A 19474-nucleotide genomic window follows, 5' to 3' on the forward strand; every position below is an offset into this window, starting at 1 on the left:
CTCCACACACTCCCTATTCTACCCCTTCCCCCCTGCTTCTGTGAGAGTCCTCCCCCTCTCACCCACCCATTCCTACCTTATTGTCCTAGCATTCCCTATGCTGGGTGTCAAACCTTTATAGGACCAAAGGACCTCCCTTCTCACTGATAAGGCCATCTTCCCGTACACTTTTAGCTGGAACCATTGGTTCCTTCATGTGTACTCTTTGATTGGTGGTTTAATCCCTGGGAGCTGGGGGCTGGGGCAGGGAGATCTGATTGGTTGATATTTGTTGTTCTTCCCATGCAGTCGCAAACACCTTCAGGCCCTTCAGTCCTTTCCCTAACTGCTCCATTGGGGTCCCTGTGCTCAGTCAGATGGTTGACTGCAAGCATCCACATTTGTATAGGTAAGGTTCTGGTAGAGCCTCTCAGGAGACAGCTATATAAGGATTTTGTCAGGAAGCAATTCTTGTCATCAGGAATAGTGACCAGGTTTGGTAGACACATACAGGATGAATCCTCCTATGGGGCAGTGTCTTCGTCCCTGTATTTACTTTAGGCAGGGGCAATCCTTGGTTAAAATTGTTTTTCTTCTTTTCTTTTATTGGATTTTTCTTTATTTACATTTCAAATGTATCCCCTTTCCCAGTTTCCCTTCCAGAAGCCCTTCATCCCATCCTCCTAACCCTTGCCTCCATGAGGGTGCTTCCGCACATACTCACTCACTCCAGCCTCCCGGCCTTGACATTCTGCTATATATGGAGCTGAACCCATGGGAAGTTCCATGTGTACTCTTTGGATGGTGGTTTAGTCCCTGGTATTTGATTGGTTGATACTGTTGTTTTTCCTATGGAGTTGCAAACCCTTTCAACTACTTCAGTCCTTTCTCCAACTCCTCCTTTGGGGACTCTGTTCTCAATCCAATGGTTCGATGTGAGCATCCACCTCTCATTTGTCAGGATCTGGCAGAGTCTTTCAGAAGGCAGCTATAGCAGACTCCTGTCACTATGAACCTCTTGGCATCCCCAATAGTGTCTGGGTTGGGTGACTGCATGTGGAATGGACCACCACATGTGACATTGTATGGATGGCCTTTCCTTCAGTCTCTGCTCCACACTATGTCTCTGTATTTCCTTATGTATTTTGTTTCCCCTTTTAGAAGGACTGAAGCATCCACACTTTGGATTTTCTTCTTCTTGAGTTTCATGTGGTCTGTAAATTGTTCTTGGGTATTCTGAGCTTTTGGGCTAATATCCCCTTATCAGTGAGTACATATTACATGTGTACTTTTGTGACTGGGGTACCTCACTCAGAATGACATTTTCTAGTTCCATCCACTTGTCTAATAATTTCATGAAATCATGGTTTTTAATAGCTGAGTAGTACTCTATTGTGTAAATGTACCACATTTTCAGTATCCATTCCTCTGTTGAAGGGCTTCTGGGTTGTTTCCAGCTTCCAGCTATTATAAGTAGGGCAGTTATGAACAGGTACTTCTCAGCCATTCGATATTCCTCAGCTGAGAATACTTTGTTTAACTCTGTACCCCAATTTTTTAAATCACGTTATTTGATTCTCTGGAGTCTGACTTCTAGATTCTTTGTATATGTTGACTATTAGTCCTCTATCAGATTTAGGATTGGTAAAGATCTTTTCCCAATCTGTTGGTTGCCATTTTGTCTTAATGACAGTGTCCTTTGCCTTACAGAAAGTTGCAGTTTTATGAGGTCCCATGTGTCAATCTTAGAGCATAAGGCATTAGTGTTTTGCTCAGGAAATTTTTCCCAGTGCCCATGTGTTCGAGGCTCTTCCACAGTTTTATTCTTTTAGTTTGAGTGTATCTGGTTTTATGTGGAGGTTCTTGATCCACTTGGAATTGACCTTGTGAAGGCTAATATTTTTCCACCAGCTTCAGACAGCCTTTCCCATCCAGGAGGGAGTGCATCAATCTTGTCTGGGGCAGTTCCTGAGGCCACAAGGAGCCCTGTCCTCCCAGCAGGACTGTTGTAACATTATCTAAAAGAATGCATTTCAAGGACTCTGATACTGTCCTGGTATGTAGTGATCTAAGCGGCAATTGAGCTCAACAATGCCCCTGTAGGCACAATCTCTATTGGTATAACATGCCCTTTATGAAATGTATAAAACTGTATTTTACGCATTCTTTGAGGTCGCCATTCCTCATGAGGTAGGCAGACCCCAGCTTGCTGGGATATTAAAAAAATCCTCATGCCATTGCAGCAGCCTCTGGTCTCATGTCTCATTCATGGGAGTCTCCTGGTAATTAAGACTCAGGCTGAGTCTTACAACATTTGTTTGGGGAGATAAGAATGGATCAGTTTGCATTCTTCTACATGCGGACATCCAGTTGAACCAGCACCATTTGTTGAAAATGCTGCCTTTTCCCCCACTAGATGGCTTTAGCTCCTTTGTTCTTATTTCTGAGTCTTCAATTCTATTCCATTGATCCACCTGCCTGTCTCTGTACCAATACCATACACTTTTCATCAGTATTGCTCTGTAATACAGCTTGAGGTGAGGGGTGGTGATTTCCCCAGAAATTCTTTTATTGTTGAGGATAGGTTTTGCTATCCTGGGATTTTTGTTATTTAAATGAATTTGCAAATTGCTCTTTAAAACTCTATGACGAATTGAGTTGAAATTTTGATGGAGATTGCATTGAATCTGTACATTGCTTTTGGAAAAATGGTCATTTTTACTATATTAATCTTGCCAATTCATGAGCATGGAGATCTTTCCATCTTCTGAGATCTTCAATTTCTTTCTTCAGAGACTTGAAGTTCTTGTCATATAGATCTTTCACTTGCTTGATTAGAGTCCCACTGAGGTATTTTATGTTATTTGTGACTATTATGAAAGGTGTCATTTCCATATTTTCTTTCTCAGCCTGTTTATCCTTTGAGTAGAGGAAGGCTACTGATTTGTTTGGGTTAATTTTTACACCCAGCCACTTTGCTGATGTTATTTATCAGGCTTAGTTCTCTAGTGGAACTTTGTGGATCACTTAAGTATACTATCATATCATCTGCAAATAGTGATATTTTGACTTCTTCTTTTCCAATTTGTATCCCTTTGATCTCCTTTTGTTGTCTTATTGCTCTGGCTAGGACTTCAAGTACTATATTGAACAAGTAGGGAGAGAGTAGGCAGCCTTGTCTAATCCCTGATTTTAGTGGGATTGCTTCAAGATTCTCTCCATTTAGTTTAATGTTAGCTACTGGTTTGCTGTATATGGCTTTTACTATGTTTAGGTATGGGCCTTGAATTCCTATTCTTTCCAGGACTTTTATCATGAAGGGGTGTTGAATTTTGTCAAATGCTTTCTTAGCATCTAATGAAATGATCATGTGGTTACTTTTTCTTTGAGTTTGTTTATATATTGGATTATGTTGATGGATTTCTGTATATTAAACCATCCCTGCATCCCTGGAATGAAGCCTACTTGAACATGATAGATGATTGTTTTGATGTGTTTTTGAATCCAGTCCATATACGTACAGCAACCAAACCCAGACAATATTGCTGATGCCAAGAAGTGCATGCTGATAGGAGCTTGATATATCTTTCTCCAGAGAGACACTGCCAGTGAGTGTCAAATACAGAGGCAGACTCTTGCAGCCAACCATTGAACTGAGAATGGGGTCGCCATTGGAGGAATTAGAAAAAGGATTGAAGGAGATGACAGGGCTTGTAATCCCATAAGAACAACAATACCAACCAACCAGAGCTCCCATGGACTATACCACCCATGGCTCCAACTGCATATATAGTAGAGGATGGCTTTTATGGGCCCCAGAGGGAGGAGAATCCCTTGGTCCTGCCAAGGCTGAAGCCCCCAGTGTAGGAGAATATCACGGTGGGGAGGTGGGAAGGGATGGGTTGGGTGGGGGAAAGGGATGGCATTTGAAATGTAAATTTAATAATATCCAATAAAAAGGAACAGATGGAACTGAAATTCCAGAATACGCAAATAACACAAAGCAAACCCAGGCAGTCTCAATGACAGTGTAATGACAGATGTACGAAGCACTGTATTCAGCTTGAATGAGGTAGGAAGATGTGGATTAGCTGGGATCTCTGATATTGATGAAAATGAAAGGCCAACCAGAGATTGCCCCACCTAGGGATAAATCCCCTCTTCAGACACCAAAGTCCCACACTATTACTGAAACCAAGAAGTGCTTGCTGATTGGAACCTGGTATGGCTATTTCATGAGAGGTTATATCAGCACCTGGCCAATACAGATGCAGATATTCAGTCAACCATCAGACTGAGCCCAGAGACTCCAATGGAAGAAATAGGGGAAGTATTGAAGGAGCTGAAGGGAATTGCAACCACTAAGGAAGAACAATATCAACTAACTGCAACACCCAGAGCTCCCAGCAACTAAACCACCATCCAAACAGTATACACGGAGGGAGCCTTGCTGTAGATGCATATATATTAGAGTATGGCCTTATCTGACATCAGTGGGAGGGGAGGGCCTTGGTACTGTGGAGGCATGATAACCCAGCAGTGAGGAAGGAGTGGGTGAGTGGGTGAAGGAGCACCCTTGTAGAGACAAATGGGAGGGAGGAGGGGTGGAAAAGGAGAGGGGTTTGTGGAGGAGTAAGTGGGAAGAAGGATATCATTTGAAGTGCAAATGAATAAAATGATTAATAACAAAAAGAAAAAAAGGTAAACACACAGTAAGATCTGTAAGTGGGAAGGCATCTGAGGTACTTTCCAGTACAGACTCTTAGTAATATTTCAAGATTGCTAAAGGAACCATGATTCAGAGTCTGTAACTCATATAGAAAAGATGGTATTTTGCATCTATCGATGAAGTTCATATAGAGCAGTGTGCTATCCTCAGCAGCTTTGTTTACCAATGCCATTTATTTCATTCCCTATTATTGCTAACTGCATTGTTTATACTGTGAATGTAGCAAAGGTATTTGGCAAGGGATATTTAGAGCATTGTCTCTGTGTGCTGGCCTTTATGTTCTACTTTGTTATCACTTCTTTAATGTCATCAGGTACCTCCTCATTTTCTGGAGTTCAAACTTATATTTCCATCTTTGCACTCTGAAAATTTATCATTAGGACCAATGTTGCTAGGGTCGGCAATCAATCTTTCTTCCCAGGATTTAGGTATGGACTTTCTTTAGTATGACTGGGAATCATATCTATCTGTCTGGAGAGATTGATCTGGAGAGAGGTAGGAGCTGCCTAGCATCTTTAAGGTATCTGCGCACCTACAAAAATCAATCACTGGGGAGCATAAAAAACCATAATTTTCTAACATTTTAAGGGTCCTCAGTTCCAGGCTTAGAAGGGATAAACAGTAAATTTGATTGTAATGGACTGAGTTAAAATGCCTTTCAGTCTGATAGATAGCAGCATGGAGGTCAACACCATATTTAATCATTAAGAAGCTGATGATTACTTTTTAGAATTCATTATATGTTTTTATATTACAACCTGACATAATTTCTCTAAGATTTTCTCCTTTTATACATTTCCAAATACCCAAACTTGCCAATATGTTAGTTTTTATTGTGTCTTATTATTTTCCAATTATTCATATTATATTATATTATATTATATCATATCATATCAAATTTATTATAACCCCCTTAGAAGTCTGTTTGATTTCTAATGAGTGACAAAAACAAAGTCGATATGGAGAGAAAGTGATGAAGAACTTGGAGAAACAGAGGGTGGAGAAAACATAATCAAATATATTATATAAAAACTATTTTCAATAAAAGTAAAAAGCATTAAAAAGGTTTTTGTGGCATAATTACACATCTTTTATACAGTAATTATTTTCAAAATGCTCTTGCAGAAACAACATTAAAGAACATCAAAGAGTTTAGAAGACACACACACACATATATGCATACATATATACATAAATATATATACACAAATATATATATATTTGTACAGACCACTAAGAAGACAGTTTTATGAAATAAAACTTACAGTGGCTAGTTAAATGTTGTTGCCAGTAATTATGAACACTGTAGGTCCATCAAGTATAAAATTTATATAGAATATTGAGATTCCTTTCTTGCATTCCATAGCAGAATATTTCAGGATATGAGATGATAAAGCCTGGATGGGGATAGGACTCATCAATTCAAACTGGGCTTAATGGTTTGAAGGTTTTATGGGAAAAACTTGGAAGAATTGTTACCAACAAACCTATTTGGCTATGTGCTTTGCATGTTACTGAAGTAACATATCATGCCTATTATGACCCATTTTGTGAAAAAACCTATGTGTATATTCAGTTTCAAGTGATTGGAGAAACAATAAACAACATCCAACTAATGGGAAAACAGGGCAAGAATTTTTAACTAATGAATGATATCAAACATTTAATGAAAATATTACACCAATTTTTTAATATTGTATATTAATTACTAAGGGGATAGAAACTATCACATGTTCTATACAGCCCAATATTGCACCAAATATCTAATAGAAAAAGAAATAAAGATACAATAAATCAGAAGGAATCCCTAAAATAATTATCTATTAAACATGGAAGCAAATTTTTATTTTAAATATTCATCAAGTATTATAGTGAATATCTTGAGATTATCTGCCAAAAGAATAACCTACAAGGAAAAAAGAAATCAAAGCTTTTCCTTGACAATCAGTAAGGATGCTGTGGTGTATGATGTATATTCTATTCACCAAGTCAAGTCAATAAAATGAGCTTAGGCAAAAAAAAAAAATAGAATGTGCAAGTAACACTACTCCAAGCAACCTGGTATAGTAGAAAACAAAATGGAGGCTCACTTCTCAGTCTGGGCAAAAACAAATCCAACATTATTGAAAGACCTCATTATTTGGCCTATAGACTTGGTATGAGTACTTTATGAATCCCAATCCAGTGTTCATATACACCAAATGACATCCCAAAATTCTGCCAAAGCTCAGGATGTCATTTTAATAGCTACTACATGAGATGATGCTGTCACAAAGGAGTGAAGAGTCAACCATCATAATAGATAGCATGCAAATTCCCAATTCATTTGATATGACATCACCTTTCAGAATACAAAAGGACAGAAAATTAAAAATATCAAGCCAATTAACTCATCTAATCAGTAAATATACAAAAGTACAAAAAATTAAACTGATAAAGACATAATTCAACCAATGTATAAAACAAATTCTAATTCACAGCAACTAAGAAAATTTAGTAAACTCCATATCAACATTCTATTATAGCCCAGTGAAGTACCGACCATTGAGAAAATGTATCCAGTTTTGATGGATAGATGTGGTTAAGGACTTCACTTGATTTCTAGTGGAAATATAACTCAGTGTGGCCATTATGACATTAGAACAAGGTAGTTTAAAACTTATAAATCAAATTCAATGCCCATATTTCTTACTCATTGTAATCTAACCAAGTTACATAAATTAGTATATCAGACATACATTTGTGATGTTTCGATGTACTACAAGTCAGTACTATATCAAAACAAATAACAACTAGATATGAATAAAAATATTAGTATATACTAACAGGAATAAAATTCTCTCATTTCATTTGAGTAAAAATATATGAAATTGTTCTCAATCACCTTAATGAGGTGTGAATAAGCATCAACCCAAGAAATGTTTCATCAAAAGACAGTCACCAACAGGGAATGAAGATCAGGCAAGAGAACAGTTTTATAACACAGATTGATAATGAATATATGCCAGGTACCAATAGGGGACAGTTGAACCTATATAATTCCAGGTGCTTTTGGATTTTTACATGATGACGGGTTGTCCAGATAACAAGAATCATAGCAATTTTTAGGATATTTTATAAGCATGACTAGCATACAATAGTATATGAACAATGAAAAGCATGCTCAACTCCTGCCGCAATGTTGCATATGAGACTGCCCTTCCAGACACTAGACAATGGAAAGCATAATGTCCCATGATTCAAATCAAAGTCTGAATGACATTGGACCTTTATGACCGTCTCAACTCTTGTCTTACTAGGAAAGTTCTGATGAAACACACGTACATATAGCTGTTGACACATGGTCTAGCCTAAGTGGCTAAGGAAAAGATTATCACTGGGACTTATGCCATGGATAAGAATGAAATCATGGCACCTGAGTATGGGAAACATGGTCTTCACAACATGTTCTGAGACACGTGTTGATCAAATTTTGAAGACCACAGATGCAGAGCCTGAGGCTCTAATTTTTCAGATGAATCCAGGGAGTAAGTCACGGGATTAGTAGGAAGGAAATGGGGAATATAATTAAATTGATCTCCAGACAGCAACAGTATTAAAACAGACACATAAGTGTATATGTGTGTTATGTTTGTTCTCATATGAAAGAGATTTCACAACTGTCCCATCTTATATCCTAGCAGACATGAAGAAGCTGTGTGCTTTCCCTCTTTCCTTCTTGGTCCTGAAGTTTTCTCTCATCTTTTGCAGCTTGACTGAAACTGGTTGTTTTTGGAGGATAAAGAATAATGAAGATGATGATGGAGAATTGTGAAATGACTGTGGTTTTGTTCTTGTAGCAAATGAGGAAACCACAATAGAAAGATATTATAAGGACCTCATCTATTTTAGGTAAATTTTCAACTTAATTTACTTCTTCAATACCATGCATTAGAAAAATGTAGCTATGTAGATGAAGTGTGATTTTCTGTCCTGTTCTTCCCACTGTAACACCAGTAACTACTGAAAATTAACTCTCATGTTTCTTCTTATTTGGGTACTTTCAAATGTGTCACAGTTTAGTTTGGTTCTAGTACATTGAGCTCCAAATCACAAGGTTGGACAGTGAGAGAAAGTAGATTTTATATTTTGCCTCCTCGTGGATTTCATAGGTTGAAAGATGCCATCATGCAAGGTGTCTTGAACTGCCTTGAATTCACAATCCACACCACAGACAAGAGCTCAATATGAACAGGCTGCATCACTGTCTATCTTCAATTGTCTGCCAAAGATTCATATATCCGTGTGCATTCTAAAGGCTTTCATAAAATGTTTACTTAATTTTGGTCTCTAGCAGCTGGACATACATTCATACATTTAAATATGTATGTGTGTAGTGTATATGATTATGTATATATATAATTGTGAAATATATATATGTAAATATATATATAATTGTGAATATACATGTGGAAAACCTGCCAAGTTTGAGATTCTGTTACTGTCTACTTCTGCATATATTGCTATTCATTAGTGAATAAATACAACATTAGAAATTTCTAGGAGGATTAGTTTACTTCTTGTGGATAAGAATCTGTTCTCAATATGTCTACATCGTTCTCAGATCTCAAGTGTGAGATATCAGTGTTGGCTGCACATCATAGATATGAATGAAGAAGTCTTGGAATACCTCACCTATTCACTCTGTCTGGGGTTTCTTTCTTTTATGAACTGAAGTTTCCTGTGCTTTTCTGTCTCTGAATCTCATCCCATCTTTTATTTAATTTACAACTCTTTAGGATTTTAAGAATACATTTTCCAATTGTTAGCCACAATACATTGTGCATACTTTGATACTGATAGTTGCTTAATATTAGTATTTTTGGATGTCAGTTCACTAGGGATTTCATTTCTGTTTTATCCTATGTTATCCCACACCTAATTGGCAAAATAATGGAAATTCTCATTAATGACACTTTTATAAGCAATAATAGGAATTATACTGAAAGTATATGAACCATATCAATACAGTTTCATGGTTTAAAATGAAAAAAGCTCTAAACACTCAATTGAAAAACGCAAATTTGAGCAAAAGAGCATGTTTTGTGTTTTTACTCCTGATAAGAGGAAATTGCAAATAGTAAAACAAGTACTTGGAAACTGTGTGGAACAGACGAACGCATTTCATATGGAGAAAAGATCTCAGTGCTCAGACATCATGTAAAGGATGGCAGAGAATTAGAAAGATTGAGGTGCTAAGAGAAATCTGATATGATTTTTAGTAAATTTACATAGTAACATTGATACTAAAAGGTAACATTAAATTGATATGTGAATGAGCCCTAAAGGACAATAATCTGGGTATGTGGTATATTGTATCACTTTACATATTTTCAAATGAATATATAGATCTAAGTGGCATGTATCATAAAATAATTATCATGTTTAATGAACATTAACGTTTGAAAATATTAAAAGCATATTCTAAAACCATCATTGAAATATCGTTACTGGTAATTTTTCTCACTGTGCATGAAGTGAGCATTTTCATAATAGTTACTTGAAAGAGTTTTTCTTATTTTACTCTTTGTAAAATTTTCTTACTGAATAAAGAAATTCATGAATAAATTTTTAAGTAAACTGTTAGACTATATATATATATTGCATTTTGAATATTCTATGTCAGATAGTATCATATAATGGCTTTGAATATATTTCTTAATAATTTACCTTTTAATACTTTGTTATTTACTAAGTTTCAATTCCAAACAATATCTTGTATGTTTTGAAACATAATTTAGTACTTTAGCATTAGAAATAGGATCCTGATGGCTCAGTGGTTAAGAGCACTAACTGTTCTTCCAGATGTCCTGAGTTCAATCTCCAGCAACCACATGGAGGTTCGCAAATATCTGTAATTGGCTCTGATGCCTTCTTCTGGTATGTCAGAAGATAGTGACAGTATACTCACATATATAAAATAAATAAATCTTTAAAAAGCAAATAGGATCCTAAGTTATGGATATTGTTAAATATGTGTTGATATTTTATGGTACTAAAAGGTATAAATATGAAAGGTGAATGAAATATCTTGATGCATTATTTGATTCTTAAAATATGCAATATGATTAAGATATTGGGTACTTAAAATTTTTTAAATAGGGCTGGAGAGATGGCTCAACAGTAACAAACATTGCCTGTTCTTTCAGCGGTCCTAAGTTCAATTCCCAGCAACCACATGATGGCTCACAACTATCTGATGTCCCCTTCTGGTGTGTCTGAAGACAGCTACAATGTACTCATATACATGAAATAAACAAAATAAATCTTTAAACTTTTTTAAATAATAAAATTTAAGGAGAATGTGTTATGGATTACATATGTGGTTCAAGTCATGGGTTTTTGTTTCTGTGCAATTAGAACTCTAATTCTATTGTATAGTACAGAGTCTTACTCTCTAGGACTGTAATCTAGCTCATGGATGACATTGAGACATAAAACAAGCTCTTTATGGATTTTTACATATACAATAAATTATTATATCAGAGTATCCTATGTCTAATTTTCCAGGCTTATTTCAGAAAAGGCAGCATTTTCACAGAAATTTATCATGTCTTGTAGCACATTAACTGCAATTTGAATAGAAACTTTCATGTTTTGTACATTGCCCTTTAACATCCCTGTGGCTTCCTTTAGAATACCAGCAAGAAGATATGAGGTTTTTTTTGGTATTGTTTTTTACTACCAATGAAATCAACAAAAATCCTCATCTTTTACCCAACATGCCTTTGATACTTTCCAACATTGTGAGCATGTGTGAGATTCTTGGAAAATAAATATTCACCACAAAAAAATATTTTGAGTTTTATTAATCATGCCTGTGGATTACAGTATAGATGTGATATATAAATTACAGGACCATCATGGACAACAGCCTAAAAACTGGCAATTAATAATAAGAGACCAAAGGTCAGAATATGTGACACTGGATGAATTAACACCTTTTTTATTCCATTCATATGTGTCTAGCAAGAAAACTTGTGCAGCATGCATTTGTGAGTATGCTGTTATACATATATTTTAAAAAAATAGATTCTCAGATCATAGATGCAATGGGGAAACAGGCAAAACTATTTCCAAGAATATTCATACTTGTCAGGAATATTCTGAAATTTAGTAGGAATAATACATGATATTTATACGGGAATCTTATTATCCTTAATAGGAATTCTGAAAGGTATGTAACATTACTCATATAGAAGACCAAACTGCCTAAAAATCATATTCCTCATATGGATGTTTCATCCTCTCTTCCATATTCTTTAGGGTTTTTTTGGACCATTTAATCCTAACTTGAGTGACAATGACCAATTTCCCTACATCTGTCAGATAGCAACCAAAGATACATGTTTGTCCCATGCCATGGTCTCCTTGATGCTTCATTTTAAATGGACTTGGATAGGAGTAGTTATTTCAAATGATGACCAGGGTATACAGTTTCTCTCAGACTTGAGAGAAGAAATGCAAAGACATGAGATCTGTTTAGCTTTTGTGAATGTGATACCAGAAACCATGCAGATATACATGGCAAGGGCTATGATATATGATAAACAAATTATGACATCATCAGCAAAGGCTGTTATCATTTATGGTGAAATGAATTATACTCTAGAAGTCAGCTTTAGAAGATGGGGAGATTTAGGAGTACGGAGAATCTGGATTACAACTTCACAATGGGATGTCATCCCAAATAAAAGAGATTTCAGCCTTGATTTCTTCCACGGGACTGTCACTTTTTCACACCACCATGATGAGATTTCTAGATTTTGGGATTTTATGCAAATGGTGGACACTTCCATATACCCAATAGACCTTTTTCAAAGTAAAATTGGGTGGAATTATTTTAATTGTTCAACCTCTAAAAACAACAATAGCAAAATTGATCATTTTAAATTCAACAACACCCGGGAATGGATAGCACAGCAGAGATTTCACATGGACCTGAGTGAAGAAGGTTACAATTTGTATAATGCTGTGTATGCTGTGGCCCATACCTACCATAAACTCATTTTTCAAGAAGTAGACTCTCAGAAAATGACAAAACACAAAGGATTATTTTTAGACTGTCTGCAGGTAAAATTTCTTACATTTCATTATGCTTAGATTTAGTAATCTGATGTTTTAAATGACCCCTGGCAAACTCACATACATTTGTTAGAGATTAATCTCTCAATAAAAATATTTCTATTCTACAAAACTCCCTAATGAATCTTTTACCAGGATAACATTTAATAGAAGAGATTATTTTTTTTGTTTGAATTTTGAGTTTTGTAAGAACTCTGAGTTTTGTAAAACTGAGTTTTGTAAAAATTTGTCTCAACATTTTAACAAATGAGTTTTATATTTAAAATAGGAGCTGAGTTTTATCATAAAAGCCTTAAATGATGACTAGACTAGAATAATTTTATCAAGAATTGATATATACACTGTGAATAATAGTTATCCATGTAAAGTAACATTTATAGAAACATAAATGATGAAAACTGTATATTTCATTAACTTTATGTTTATTTCACATATGTATACCATATATATGTGATTGACAAAGTGCCCAACTGCCAATCTTTTTTCCACAATGTCCAGACACACACACACACACACACACACACACACACACACACACACACACACACACACACACACACACACACACTTCTTGCTGTTGGATAGCCCTGGTGCTGTTTGTATTTTGGTGCTAATTCCACTTCCCCAAGAAGGGCTGCCTGGGAAGAGGAATGACTCCTGTATTCAAGTGACTTGCTGGGAACCTTCCTTTAATAAATAAAGATTTCTTGGAACCAATCACTGGACAAGGAGTAGGTGGGACTTCCGGGTCAGAGACGGGAAGAGGAGAGGCAGGATAAAGGACTAGTTTTTGAACAGGGAGAACTTAGAGGACAAAATGTAGCTAGCAAGAGGCCTTCAGTTTAGATGGCCTAAATTTGCCACTGGCGGAGTTATATTTAGAATAGCTTACAAAATTAGGATGCTAATTGCTGTGCTCAGTGATTGAGTTACCTGTTGATTCTAAACTAAGTTTGTGTGGTGTTTTCCTTCATGCTGCAACTCAACTAAGTTACAGAGAAAGGCATGTTGGTGGGGCATCCCAGCCAGACACAAAATTTTGGAAACATGTGGCTGTCCTGGCAGCTACCCACCATGGGAACTGGGTGAGCCAGGCGAAGAGATTTCAGATGTCTGGGGTCAGAAAGTCTGTAGGGCTGAGAACAGGTCAGGCTGACCTGACCTCCAGTGCCTTGCTAGTGGTAGTGTGGGTGCTTGGAGGCCAAGGACGTGGTGAGACGGCTGGGGCCAGAGAGTAGCAGGCAGCATAGGAATCATATTTTTTTTAATCTTTTTCATCTTTATTAACTTGACTATTTCTTATTTACATTTCGATTGTTATTCCCCTTCCTTTAATATTTCCTACTACACTTGTTATTTGGTAAGCTTTGTTATTTGGTAAGTTGTTCTAGCACTTTTTACCCTGAAACTTCAATGTGAAATAAATTAATTTTTAATTACCCATGAGAGAGATTACATTTTATTACATGGAATAACTTTAATACACCTGTCTTTTCTGGAAGCCATTTAAATATTAGGGGACAATCTCAATTTCACATTGATATGCATATGTAATCATCTAATGATGCATCTCATTTAGGTGACTTCCGTGCTGAAGACCAGAGTATTTACTAACCCTATAGGAGAATTGGTGAAGATGAATCATAGAGAAAGTCAGTGTGCAGTATATGACATTTTTGACATTTGGAATTTTCCACAAGGCCTTGGATTAAAAGTGAAAATAGGAACCTATTTTCCTTATTTCCCACGGAGCCAAAAACTTCATATATCTGAAGACTTAGAGTGGGCCACAGGAATAACATCAGTGTTTATGTCACAATTTTCATTCTTTTCAGTATAGCTAAATTTAAAAATATATGGCAAAGAAGTCTTAGGTCTGTGGTTAAGATCAGTTGCTGCTCTTGCAAAGGCCCAACTTTAGTCACCAGCATCAATATTTGATAGCACACAACCTCTTACAAATCAAGGTCACAGAGATCAAAGGCTTTTGGTTTACATGGTTAACTGCAGACATACGAGTATTCACCCAACACTATAGAAACACATGTATGAAATATAAAGTCATGCATATAATTAAAATTGTGGAACTACATATAAACCATAAAATTTTGTTATTCTGTGTAAACATCTTGATAGCCTAAAGAAGAAGAGCTTATACCCATTAACAGAAATATTTCCCCACATCCAAGATATGCTTTTAAGCTTAGGAAAACTTTACTAATTCTGTGAGAATGTCATACAACATACTTTGTTCATAGTCATCAAACAAAGTTTTCCTGATTTACCCTATCGTCCCTCCCCAACCAAAGTCTGTATCCTAATTTTTTTTTATTTATAAATTATGTGAAAGAAACTGTTGCCACATAAATATTCCATTTGGATTTAATCATTTTAGAAAGGAATTTTTTACCATCACTACAACCTAAACATTATACATATAATATCAGATGATGTAGTAAATAATGTGTAACATTGAGGGCATTGTAAGCTTATATAAAATAAAAAGTACCTGAAATTAATATGTGATGCTGGTTAGCAGTGGAATATGTGTAGTCATATCTGTTAATGACCATGTATATGTATATAGTTAAGTATGTGTATATTTGTGCATATGTACATGATGTATATTATATATGATATAATATATTTATACCTATATCTATATTGCCTCAGATTCCCGCTTCCATGTGTAGTGTGACATGCATGGTTGGATTCAGGAAAATTCATCAGGAACAAACAGCAGACTGCTGCTTTGATTGTGCTCAGTGCCCAGAAAATGAGATTTCCAATGAGACAGGTACATGTTTGCATGCAGGAAATAAATTCTGATTTTGAGTATCTTCCCTTTCTAATCTAGAAATGTAAAATGGCCTAGATGGAAACTGAAGACCTAAAATTTCTGTTTCAGAATTTAATCCTTTGAATGGTATCAAAATTTTTTGGACCATGCACATAACCTGTTTGTTCTACAATCATTTCCCTCAAAATATACTCGTTACTAATTATATATTTCATAGAAGATATTTAGGGGAACAAACATCTATAACCATTTTTAAACAAAAAATGTAGGCATAGCCTATGCATATGTTTAATCTTCCTTGATTCTTTGAACAAAGCAACGTGGCTACAGGATTGGCCCACAATCTTTTCCTCCTATCAGCCACCTTGGTCCCTGACAAAGACCAGATGATCAGGACAAGAGTTGTTATTTAAGGAAACACTCTGTAGTAGCTTAGATGGCTTAAAGGATGAAGCATTTGCTTTGAAACAATTAGAACAACAGTGGAAATATCAAGAATGCACACAAAAATGTGATAGTGCTCATTAGTAATCACAGCCTAGCTTAACAACAGAGATGAATGTCAATACCCATAATCTTCATACCATCCAGTTTGGAATGTGTAGTTGGGAAAAAAGAGACCTTACAACAATGAAGGGGACATGGATAGATCTATGAGCCATACAGTTTCAATAAGGAAAATATTGCTTTATGCAAACAAGACTTGCATGAGGACTTGTATGCCATTGTGCATATGTAAATATACAAAGGGCACAACCCTCAAAGCCAACAAAGTGCATAATGCATTTCATGAGTTGGCATTGAGAACTATGTCTGCACACCACACAGAATTGTGAGTAGTGAGTTTAAGGTTTGAGGAATTAACTAATCTGAGTTTGTGCACATTATTATTCATAATACACTGAAAAAAGGTGTTTTCTTGCTTGCTTGCTTAAAAAAATAAATATTGTTTCTGCTCCAGTCCCCATTATGGTGTTTTTTCCATCACCAAACTTAGGTTAATAAAGAGCAAACTTAAGTCCGTGGTACATAGAGCAAGAAGGAGTGGAATAGATACCCAACAACAAATTATTTATTGAGGTATCCTCTGAAAAATACAATTATAATTATAATTATATTTATTATATATTATATAATTATAATTATATCATAATTATAATTATGATATCTTATAATGGTCTGTTGTTGTTCACCACCAGATATGGAGCAATGTGTGAGATGTCCAGATGATAAGTATGCCAATTTAGAGCAAACCCATTGCCTCCAAAGAACTGTGTCATTTCTGGCTTATGAAGATCCACTGGGGATAGCTCTAGGCTGCATGGCCCTCTCCTTCTCTGCCCTCACAGTTCTAGTCCTAGTCACTTTTATGAAATACAAGCATACTCCTATTGTGAAAGCCAATAACCACATTCTCAGCTACATCCTGCTTATCTCTCTCATTTTGTGTTTTCTCTGCTCATTGCTCTTCATTGGACATCCCAACAAAGCCACCTGCATCCTGCAGCAGACCACGTTTGGAGTATATTTCACAGTGGCTGTTTCTACAGTGTTAGTGAAAACAATAACTGTGGTCATGGCTTTCAGGATTACTGCACCAGAAATAAAGATGAGAGGCATGCTGGCATCAGGAACACCTAATTTGGTCATTCCAATTTGTACTCTAATCCAAATTGTTCTCTGTGGAATCTGGCTTGTAACATCCCCTCCCTTTATTGAAAGAGATACACAATCTGAGCATGGGAAAACCATCATTGTATGCAACAAAGGTTCAGCTATTGCATTCCACTTTGTCTTGGGATACTTGGGCTCCTTGGCTCTGGGGAGCTTCACTGTGGCTTTCATGGCAAGGAATCTTCCTGACAGATTCAATGAAGTCAAGTTCCTAACCTTCAGCATGCTGGTGTTCTGCAGTGTTTGGATTACCTTCCTCCCTGTCTACCATAGCACCAGAGGGAAGTTTATGGTGGTTGTGGAGGTCTTTTCCATCTTGGCTTCTAGTGCAGTGTTGCTGAGGTGTATCTGTCCCAAAGTGTTACATTATTTTGGTTAGACCAGATTTAAATTCTCTTCAGAAGTACAAAGATAAACCAGTTTATTGAAACTTTAACAGTTTTAAAGTGTTAGATGGCACTCAATATATGTTTTTGCTTTGCCTCAACAAGAGTACTACTAACTCACATAAAACTTTTAAATAATGTACTTACAACACAGGCCAGTACTGTCTAATGTAATACCATCTGCTAAGTTTGAGTTGAAAATGGTTTCATTCATGAGTACACAAACCTAAACATATTGAGAACAGAAAATCTCAACTGAACAATGGCTACTATCATTTTGACCTGTAGGTATATGTTTAAGTCATGTTCTTAATTAATAATTAATATTAAATGATGCTACGGCTGGTGGACTGTGGCACCTCTAGGCAAGTTGTTCTGGGAATTATAAGAAAGAGGACTTTAGGCACCTTGAATCCAGTAATCAGGATTATTCCATGGACTCTCATTGAGTTCCGGCATCAAAGTGCATGCCTTGGCTTCATTCAATGAACTGTGACCACAGTACATAAGTGTCTATCGACACTTTTCTCACATGTTTCTTTTAACCATGGTGTTTTATTACAACAATAAACATAAGCAAAATGGTATGTTGCCTCTTGTGTGACTGAGAATACTATAGATTACTGATTCAATAAAAGGAACTGATTTGAAAAGAGAAACAAGAATGAATGTCAGCAGCGTATGGGGCTTAGTGACAGCATTGCACATTGTTGACGACCATCACAGAGGTGCTGGATTTTGGAATAACTTTACAGTGTGCTATGATGTTAAGAATATCAGCATCTTGAATTCTAATCAGTAGAGGTAAAACTAGTAGTTAGGGACCAGCTCAACTTTTCCATTTGGAGACATAAGTAAGGTTTTTCTTTAGGAATATCTACTTACTACCAGTTTGTACAGCACCAATACCACTCAAGACTCAGAGATCTGTATGGAAAAGCAGGTCAATGACAATAAGTGGCAGAAGTCGTGGCTGAGTTCAAAGAAACAATATCACCAAGATCAAAAAGGACTGATATGTACACAAAGAGAATTTTGCAGCATTCATAAGACCTTCACAGGTTCAAGTCATATAGTATCCCAATACTCACGAGAAGACACAGACAACTGCAAAGTCATTATAAATTAAGAATACGTGGTAATTTCTGTCAAGGAATATTATTTTGTTATATTGAACTTAAATATGATTACTATTGATGTTCTCTATATTGATATCAAATCACCTGATAAAGAAATTAAGGAAAGAAAACACAAACATGCATAAATGCACTCTAAGCAAAACAACACCCTCATGACAGAACGCTCTTTTCTACAATGGGTTATGTGGCTTTAGCTCATTTACAACTTCCTTCCTCTACTACTCATTTTTTACTTCATCCTGCATCTACTATTACCTCAGCAAATTGTGCCCTTTCCATGGAGGAGTGACCCTGAATTTCTGTATTTCTGATGTGTCTGTGCCCTTTGTCATCCTATGTGGATGAGGCTGTTGCATTTTCCACTTTATTTAAATCAAAACCAAGGGATTCCCAAAGATCTCCTGCATTCCAGACATGAAATGTGTAATCTCCATTGTGTGACCCCTTGTCACACTTCTCTGACTGTGAAGTAAGTTTTTTGGTCAGATACAATACTGTGTAGAATGCCATGGTCAACAAACATTCTGAAATTCCATATAAGACATTCTGTAAGATTGTGATTTCAGAAGAAGCATTACATTCAAGAAAGATAAATCTATAGCTAGAAAATTACCTACTAAAGTAATGACAAAGCATTGTAGGA

General features: G+C 36.1%; 1 pseudogene; it reads left to right on the plus strand.

Annotated features, from left to right (window-relative positions):
* The first annotated feature begins 8293 nt into the window (after positions 1-8293).
* LOC116892791 lies at positions 8294-17734 on the plus strand (annotated as a pseudogene).
* Positions 17735-19474: the final 1740 nt, after the last annotated feature.

Source organism: Rattus rattus, chromosome 2 (assembly GCF_011064425.1).
Source record: "Rattus rattus isolate New Zealand chromosome 2, Rrattus_CSIRO_v1, whole genome shotgun sequence".
NCBI classification, from domain to species: Eukaryota; Metazoa; Chordata; class Mammalia; order Rodentia; family Muridae; genus Rattus; species Rattus rattus.